This window comes from Papaver somniferum, chromosome 11 (genome assembly GCF_003573695.1).
Source record: "Papaver somniferum cultivar HN1 chromosome 11, ASM357369v1, whole genome shotgun sequence".
Classification (NCBI taxonomy): domain Eukaryota; kingdom Viridiplantae; phylum Streptophyta; class Magnoliopsida; order Ranunculales; family Papaveraceae; genus Papaver; species Papaver somniferum.
The window spans coordinates 31,584,562-31,594,570 of record NC_039368.1 but is presented as its reverse complement, the minus strand read 5'-3'; the positions used below and the strand labels follow the sequence as shown (position 1 = coordinate 31,594,570).

At 36.1% G+C, this 10,009-nt stretch overlaps 1 long non-coding RNA gene across 1 annotated transcript; it reads right to left on the bottom strand.

The window, feature by feature from the left end:
* Positions 1 to 220: 220 nt before the first annotated feature.
* On the bottom strand, positions 221 to 3,138 carry LOC113320200. Its single transcript, XR_003345954.1, has 3 exons — positions 1,792 to 3,138; positions 998 to 1,082; positions 221 to 451 (listed from the first exon to the last, which is right to left on the bottom strand). It is a non-coding gene; the product is annotated as an uncharacterized LOC113320200 (long non-coding RNA).
* Positions 3,139 to 10,009: the final 6,871 nt, after the last annotated feature.

The following is a 10,009-nucleotide window of genomic DNA, read 5'->3' as shown; positions in this document are numbered from 1 at the left end:
CAAAGAGAAAGCTTACCAACGCATATCTCGAGAAATAGATAAGCGAAATAAACTCGGCTCGAAATAGCAAATGTGTATAATCAAAGTCTATATAACAAAATGACTTTTGTCTCAAGATAGGAGATAGAGTAGATAGACTTTTGAGTGATAGATAATGTAGCGCCCAAGCTAGCAGATGACTAATCCAAGAAATTAACTAAATAAAGAGACACTACGAATCTAAATCAAAAACTTAAGCATTCAATTAAGAAATATGCTATAAAAACTTAACCCAAAACTAGACCCGCTCATAATTATATATATATACAAGATCTTCTCTCAAATGATGCATATACAATAGTCGTTTGGTTTACAAATAAAATACGCAACATAATAAACATAACAGAAGTTAAACAACTAACGAACTCGAACCTTGAAGCTTCCGCTGCGCAACTCTGATCTGTATCTGAAACTGAAAGTGAGAATGGGTGAGCACATCATCCTTAAAAGGGGTGCCCCGTAGAAATAACATTTAACTTTCAAGTAATCATAAGCAAGAGTTGGAAAACAATACATGTTTTTCCAAAACATTAAACAGTGACCAAGTCACTGAAATAAACACATATGTATATGGACAAACTCATTCTTCAAACAATGTATACTATGGTTATGCAATTCCGAACTCGCAAATCCACACCTAATCGTAAGTATTGATATCGACAATTCCGAACTCGCAAACTGTCGATCAATATATCATAAAAGCTCTAGGTATAAATGTGAAGGAGTGTATCCTATATACCACACGTGGAAATTCTTATTTCCCATAACAATTCATATTGACCAAAACATATTACAGGTCCTTTCCAAACCATGGAAAGATTAATAGAATCAACAAAATTATCGTAAAACAAGTTAAACAATGTATAGAACGCACAAACAGAAATACATGAGTTTGTTAAACATAAACTTTTGTAAAGGAAAAGAATAATGGTTACCAAAGAGTCAAATGTATTCCCACCTCTTTTGATGACAAGCCACGCCTACCTTGAGATACACGATCCACTGGTTCATCCTTTGAATCGATCGTTGTTAATATAAACTAACTGTTAATCACACAAGAAGTCTAAGAATCTAGCCAAAAGACTCACATAAGAATCATACAAGTCTATCTAATGGTTCGAAGCCCATCTTTTACTTTACACCTTTTCATTCTCCATTCTTTAACATAGCTAAGGTTTACTAATCCAATTAGGTAGACTCTATAATCAACTAGCTAGGTCAAATGAGTATCTACAACTTTGTAGAAGAAGCCAATGGCTAATTCAGACTACTATGGTCTAATTCATCTTCATTAGGAAAACTGGATATAAGCCCAAGTCCACTAAACAAGCCCATAAACTAAAGTCCAGTCCATCGGAGTCAACTAACGGTCACTAACAGTCCACTGAATTAACTGACAGTCAACGTCTAAAGTCAAGGTCAAGGTCAGGTCAACTCTAAAGTCAAAAGTCCGCTCCTGGTCAAATGGTCAACTGAGTCAAACCATTCAACTCAGTCTAATAGGGTTAACTCGACTCAGTCAGATTAACTGAGTCACACAAGATTAAACTAGTCAGAATCTGACTTGTAAAGGAATTCAGGGCAATCCGTATAATCAGCCCTTGATACAAAAAGAATTCTAACACCAGTTCAACAAGGAAACTCTCTAATGTTTAGTTTCACTAACTCAATTCTATCCAATATGATCAATACATAAATATTCACTTCAACATAATTCTAGAATTCAAAGTACAATTGTAATTTAAGCTTTACCTGCAATTGCAGTACTAAGCCATACTCTTTCTACAACCACAAAGCAACAGTTGCAGCTAAGTTATGAACTACTTCAACTGAACTCAGTTCCAAAACTATTAATTCTATCAAACATCACTGCCAACACCAAACTCTACAGCTACATCTAACAACCATCTGTAATTCTAACTCAGTTCACCGCCAAACAATTCCAACACTTGCATCTGCAGCTTCGTTACTTTTTTCGATTCATACTCGTTCAACCGTAATCCCTAGTCACTTCTTCTTGAGCAATACCAACTCTGAAAACTTGGTACAATCAACTTGAATTCCAACAAAAACATTGTTATCACTTCAGGTTGTTCATAACTTACTCTCCATACATCTCATCCACAAATTTAATTCAAAACACATTTACATACACAATAACACCATCAACATCAACATGTTCTTCTTCACAAGCAAATACAGCTACAATGCATGTTTATCTAGTATTAAGATAACCACTAGTACCAACAATCTGCACACCTGTAACAGTTCATCAACACACTCATCATGACCATTCAGTTCTTAGCTTCACAATCATTTCATAGTTTAAACCACACATCCATTCCAACACAGGACATCAACTTCTATATCTCGAACATATAATTCTCACCTCATATTAGACGTACTCAAACAATTTAATTCGATTCAGCATCTTGTATCAAGACTAATCATCAACCTAATAATCCTCATCACCAACGTTGATTCTCTGAAACCCTAAAACCAATTCCCAATTCCTTTCTTTCTCTAATTCTAGTTCACAACATCAATTCAAATCCTCAACCCAAGAAAACCCATCTTCTAATTTAACTTCTAAAGATTAATCCACATCTTCTCTGAGTTCATCTTACAACCCTAATTCTTTGATTATTCACTGTGAAATGAAAATCAGTTGTTAATTCTTCTTACTTGCTCTTAACTCAAAATACTCACCAATTACTTAACATCATCCTCAGAACCACATAAATCCTCACTCGACTTCATCTCTCAAAACCCTAGTTCTAATATCCTCAATGATTCGTCACAGAATCAATTTCAATACTTCAATTAAACATCTACCCATGACTCTTCATCAACAACACCTCCATAATTCATCCTCTAAATCTTCAGAACGTCAATCAATCCTATAAACCCTAATTCTCATCTTACAACAACGTCCACTCTTTCTTCTCCCGAGCTCTATTAACATCAACATCACCACTAAGCGTCAATTCCTAATGTTTCCCCTAAGTTTCTTTTCGAATTCAACCTCAGAAACAACTCACAAAATTGCCGGAGCGACGAACAGAAGCAGAAGAAGAAAAAGAAGAAAGAGGAAGAGGGAATAAGAATGAAGAAAGAAATAAGAATGAATCCTCTCGAGGTGATGATAAGGCCGACCCAGTTTGCTGACAAACCCACTCGCTTCGACACGATGCAGCCACAAGGGTAATACCCAAAATTAATATTTTACCCTCCGAAAACAAATAGATAAATCTTCTTCACCCAGTGCCCGAATAACGCGTGCGAGTAGTTCATTGTGCATAACTTTTCGAGACCTATTCAGTGATACTAATTTCTTAACTATATCATTGTTATATTAATTCCTATTAATTATCGCCCGTGTTAAACTAATCGGGTTATTATCAGCTAAAACGAACTTGGCCGGTCTAATAGCGTTGACGAGCTTGAGGGTATTTACAGATAAGTTCAAGTATCCACATACCTTTTAGTCGATGAAGTTTCACCAGTTCCTTGAGTAGTTCTTTGTCTTGTATGATGATCGCCATGGAGTTCTTGAGCTCAACTACACTATCTATCCTACTCCGAGACTTAGCTATAGTAGACTAGAAATCAAGAACTATAGTTTTGATCACTAACATTGACAAACATGCTTGAGATAGCAACGCATGCTAGTTCGACCGAGCAGTGCTCTAACAATCTTCCGCTTTGTCAATTTTAGTGACAAAACTATCAATACATATGGAATACAAAAATAAATGAATAAACTTTTGTAGCTCCTATTCCACATGCCTAATCTTCAACATTACTCAAAATTTCCGTCACTTCCAAGTACTCCAATGATCCGAAAGGTTGTAAGTTCAGCATCATCGTTATTGAAAATCTGTAGCTATAACAATGAGAGAACAAGTTTTCTTAATCATTGTTATACAGTGTCATAGTATCATTATGCAGCATCAAAGTTCAATTGTATCATACTTCGACAATAATACTATAGTGATATGTATCACTCCCCCTTAGTCAATACTCCATCTCACATGGAAACCACTCCCCCTTACATAATGATCCGAAAACCATATGTATTTGTAGTGTGAACTACATATTAATTCTCCCACTTTTTGTCGATAAAATTTGCAAAGGTACGAAAACGGGATCCTAATGAAATTTCCAAAAGAGACATTTCATGACAAAAAAAAAACACATATCAACTTGTTTAGATGCAATCATAAATCCGAAGCTAAATGCTTTTATCAAGGAGTTTATAAAGATACAAGATAGCTCCTATAATATTCCACAGCCGCACTCCCCACAAAGATTTGGCAATTAAGCACGAGTTTAATTAAGAACTCTCCCCCATGATATGTCATTCCCGAAAGAAAAACAAGAGCGACCATAATTTCAAAAGAAAAGAAGGATTTCTTTGGATATAACAAATCACATACGAATATGAATTTGAATCCAAAAGTACTCAATTAGATTAATCATAAGAGAACCCATAATTAATCTAATCGGAATTATACAATCAAATTAACCACAAAAAGTGATGAATTTAATTGATTATGCTCGAATAATAGAACTTACGGAGCCTCACAGTATATACATAAAATTATGGATCAGGGAAGATCAATATTGCGGAATATACAAGGATTCATTCTATTTTCCATCACTATTCGCACAATGATATACAATAGACATAATCCTTGTCAACAAAAGATTTTAACATATCTTTCATCAAAAAATGAAATAATAGGCTTAACTTTTATATTTGTCAAAAGTTCATTCATTCTTTTATCAGTACATGCATATCGACATATGAAAGACTTAACTTTTGACAAGGTATGGGACAATCACAGTCGCGGACGCAAACACATATATCCCATAACAAATTGCAATATATAAAACCATAAAGATTAATACTGCAAAAATCATCTTCCAAACAATTTTAGAATTCAAACAAATAAACCTAAAAACATGAAGATGAAAATGTTGGACATAACTATGTGTAATCACAATAATGGCTATTCCAAACTCTAGTTATTCTTCTAAACAAAACAAGAAAAGAAAATTCTTATCCGAAGATTTACTAGGCAAAATATCTCTTAGAGAACATGATTTGAAAAACACTAAACTCGGTCAGCAACTAGAGATTGAATATGGACGAGCTCATCAGTTGCTTTCTTCAGTTCGTTTTTCATAAAATCAAGATTCCTTGTTGCAATTCCGAGTTGTTCGCGTACGACCTCAAAATCTCGAAGAAGATTTCCTACCATTTGTGATGAAATATGAACTGGTAGTTTGTTTTCATGATCAATAGCATGATAGCATGTTATGAAAACATGATTTTTGTAAAACTCGATAGTCTTGCCCTTCTTGACTTCATCATCTTTGTTGCTTCCATCCATCGTGCAAACACACAAAAAAATTCAATAGAATCTTTTGACCTTATGGAACAATGTATCAATTGATGACACATATATACAAAAATAAGTTCCATAAAAACCTTAGGAAACTTGTATATGTCCGTGTGGGTCAGGTGTACGTGCACTCGTGGTCACAACTCTTAGGTGACCAAGGGGAATGGAGAAGTCGAGCTTGAACAAAGGATGAACTACTTAATTCCAAGGGAATAATTGCTGAGAAGCAAATACTTGGAGGAAGGACGATAAACAAGAATTTTTTCTCTGAAGAGAATGATCAGAATTATCTTCAAGAAGGAAGAATTGGAGTGAGGCTCAACAGTTTTTTAAGATCATCAACAACAAAACAACAAAAAGAAGAAGGAAAGGAAAAAATACAACCTTGATAGCACTCTCAAGTCACACTTCTTGAGACTATGAGCATCCTTCTTAGACTACAAGAAGAATGCTACATTGAGCAGTCATGTTGTATTCAGATGAGCAATTTGCTCATCAATTTGACTTATTTTTCTCTCCTTCAAGAGGATTTATAGAAAAATCACTTAACTTACTCGAAGGAGTTTTATCAAGAGAGGAACAAGAAGTACCTGAGCCAGCCGCTTTCCTTGTCTTTTTGATGCTCCGTTTGAGTCTGTTTATGCTGATCTTAAGCTCTGAGACTCGATTATTGATATGAACGAAATCTGGAACAGAAGACTTGAATCCACAGTCTTCTTTAGAGACAGAAAATGAACCCAACTTTTCTTTCTTTCTCCTATGCCTTTTTCTCTTTTCAGATTTATTTAAGAAGTCAGTTCTCCTTCTGCCATTGTCGATATTTTTTGTTTCAAAAACACAATTAAGAAAAGTCTTATCACAGAATTTTTATTGATTGTCGACAATGCCTTTTACTCCAACAATATGAGAAACGGGTTTAATAACTTCTTTTGACATCCATGCAAGAATGTTGTGAATTTTTTCATTCCTTAAACGAAAACGACATCTTCGTTTAGAATGTCCTTTATTTCCGCAATAATAGCAGTTAAAAGAATTGTTCTTTACCGTTCTCGTGTGAGTAGATTTAGAAGGAGCAAAATCCTTGTTTTCAGAATCATTACAAGCTACAAAAGTTTTCTCGCATGAAGAATTATCATTAGCTTTAACAAAATTGATCTTACTAGTTTTTGGAGCGTCTATTCCTTTATAGCCCAGACCACGTGTATCACAATGTTCTTTACATGCTCCAATCATAGAGGATAATTTTGTAGAGCTAGAATTGAATCTACTCAAACTCTCTTCCAATGATTTCACTTTATCAAGAGCAGCAGCAAGGTCAGTTTCCAAGGATTTTTCTTTGGCGAGAAGACTGAGTTCTTTGTCATTAAAACATTTTTGTTGAGAGTCATATCTTGCTTCAGATTCTGCAAGTTTTTCTTTCAACACAAAGAGATTTCGTAGAAGATTATCACATTCAGATCTTTTCGAGCGTACATCTTCTTCATGATCTTTAACAATATATTGTAAGAGTTTATATCCACAATCATATCCCTTAAAGAGTTTTCTCAATTTTCTGTTTTCTTGACAAAGAGGAGCCATGTATTTACTCAAGTAAGTTGTTGACTTTTTTTCTTTCAAGTCACGGTCAAACAACTTGATATACTGAGAGACTTCCTCATCAAGACTTTGTCATTCTTATGAATCACTGTCATCCGAAAACTCATCCAACTGATCATCAAGAGATTTCTCCCAGTTAAATGAAGATTCAGACAACGGACCAGAGATAAGGTCTTTTTTAAGAGATCCAGGACTTTGGAACTCACAAGGGTGACTTTGAACTGATGTTGCTTTATCGGAGATATTCTCATTGTCCATAGAGTCAGATCGCTACAAACACAGACTTGTAAGGTCTTTAACGTGTTTGCCTGCTCTGATACCAATTGAAAAAACGGGGGTACAACAACTACACCCAATATTTCGATTAACAATCTGTATGGACTAACTCCAATATACTTTCAAGAGAATCAACTAGACTCAATCTTAATAAAGTATATCAAAGAGTTATAATATCTCGATTTCTCGATTTAATTCTTACTCAAGCAAATAGAAATCTGCGAGTCTGATTAAATATAAGAGAGATAACTTGGATGGTACCAAAGACCGATATCCAAGTGTCAATCAATGTAAATCAACAACCAAAGGTTGGATATTCTAATTGGTTGATCTTAACGCACAACCTGTGATATTTCAATTATGTAACAAAATATAATGCGGAAAATAAATAACACAGACACCAGAATTTTGTTAACGAAAAAACCGCAAATGCAGAAAAATCCCGGGACCTAGTCCAGATAGAACACACACTGTATTAAGCCGCTACAGACACTAGCCTACTACAAACTAACTTCGTCCTGGACTGTAGTTGAACCCCAATCAATCTCACACTGATCCAAGGTACAGTTGCGCTCCTTACGTCTCTGATCCCAGCAGGATATTACGCACTTGAATCCCTTAGCTGATCTCACCCACAACTAAGAGTTGCTACGACCCAAAGTCGAAGACTTTAATAAACAAATTTGTATCACACAGAAAAGTCTACGATAATAGATAAATCTGTCTCCCACATAAATACCTACAAGTTTTGTTCCGTCTTTTGATAAATCAAGGTGAACAGGAACCAATTGATAACCCGGACTTATATTCCCGAAGAACAGTCTAGTATTATCAATCACCTCACAATCATCTTAATGGACATGGCGAAAGAAGATATTGTGGAATCACAAACGATGAGACAAAGATGTTTGTGACTACTTTTATGTATTGCCTATCAGAGATAACAATCTCAGGACAACCGTTACGATTGTACTCAACACGATAAAATCAGCAAGATCAGATCACACAACTACAAGAAAGTAGTATCGGTCTGGCTTCACAATCCCAATGAAGTCTTCAAGTCGTTAACCTACAGGGTCTCAAGAAGAAACCTAAGGTTTAAGGAGAATAGACTCTAGCTTTGTAAATGGTGGATTTTCAACAAAGGTCAAAATCATAAAATCATGATACTGCATGTTTCTGACGCGGATTTCAGGCATGTGACGATTCATATTTTACGAGCCATGATGAATATGTTTCTCGAAAGGCCTCCACTAGCTGAGCGTTCGATGCCTCAAATTTCATCATGACCTCTATCTAAAATAACGTAATTGGGCGGTTCTCCGTAAGATTGAGAGCAACAACGCCTTCAGGACGTCAGTGACTCGTTGTTCCCTGACTACATAGAGAGACCCACCTTTACATAGAAGAACGATTGGGTGGTTCTCCGTAAGATTGAGAGCAACAACGCCTTCAGGACATCGATGACACTCACTGTTCACTGACTATGTAGAGAGACCGTGTATAGATCCATGCGGTTCTCCGTAAGATTGAGAGCAATAACGCCTTCAGGACTTCGGCAACACTCGTTGTTTCCTGACTATGAAACTTTCATAATGGGTATGACGCTTTAACTGGATAATATCCCTTCTGTGATAGATTAATTCTACCGTGACATTCACCACTGAATTCCTAGAAGATAATCTCTCATTACTCCGATTTCATATCCACGGCTGATCTCATGGAATGGTAATAGATAATCTCATCACTCCGATTTCATGATCGAATCCACGGCTGACCTCATGGAATGGTAATAACTACTTTCATTACTCTGATTCTATGGTCGAATCCACGATCCCATGGAATGGTAATACTCGTTTTATTATTCCTATTTGATGGTTGAATCCACGGCTGATCCTATGGATTGATAATAAAAAAAACTACTCACTTTTATTACTCAGTTTCATGAATCATTATCCACTGAATTTCATAAATTAGTAATAAATACTCAACAATCGGGCAGCTGGACCATCACTGAGTAATCCCCATAAAATGGTGCAAGTGCACTCGACAATGATGCACGACCGAGCACCCGAATGCACGAACGAGCATTCTAAAATATGGACAAACGAGGAATCCTGCAAAAAACATGAGAGGGAAAATAATAACATTAAAATAATAAAGAGGCGCTCATGGGACGGGCCCACAAGCTGGCCGGCCGTGCCTTAGCCGTGGCTGGTCCCATGCCTCCTCCATTATTTTTCCTTAATTTTTTATTTTCATGAACTCATGAAAACTCCTTCATTCTAGCAACTTTCCTTGTTTGAGCAAAACTCACGGTTTATCCATATTTTCACGATTTCATGAGAAATAATAATATAAAATAGGGAAAGGTGTTGCGGGACCGGGCAACCTAGCCGGCCGGTCATGCCCTAGTCGTGGCCGGTCCCACACCTTGCAATCCATTGTCTTTTCATAATTATTATTTCCCTAATCTCATGAAACTCCTCTGTTTCAACAAAACTCATGGTTTCTCCATAGTTTCACGGTTTCATGAATAATAATAACATAAAACCAGGAAAGGTGTCGTGAGGCCGGGCTACCTGTCCGGCCGGCCATGGCTAGTCACACATCTTACAATCCCTAGTCCTTCACAATTATTATTTTCCTCATCTCATGAAACTCCTCAGTTTGAGCAAAATCATGAT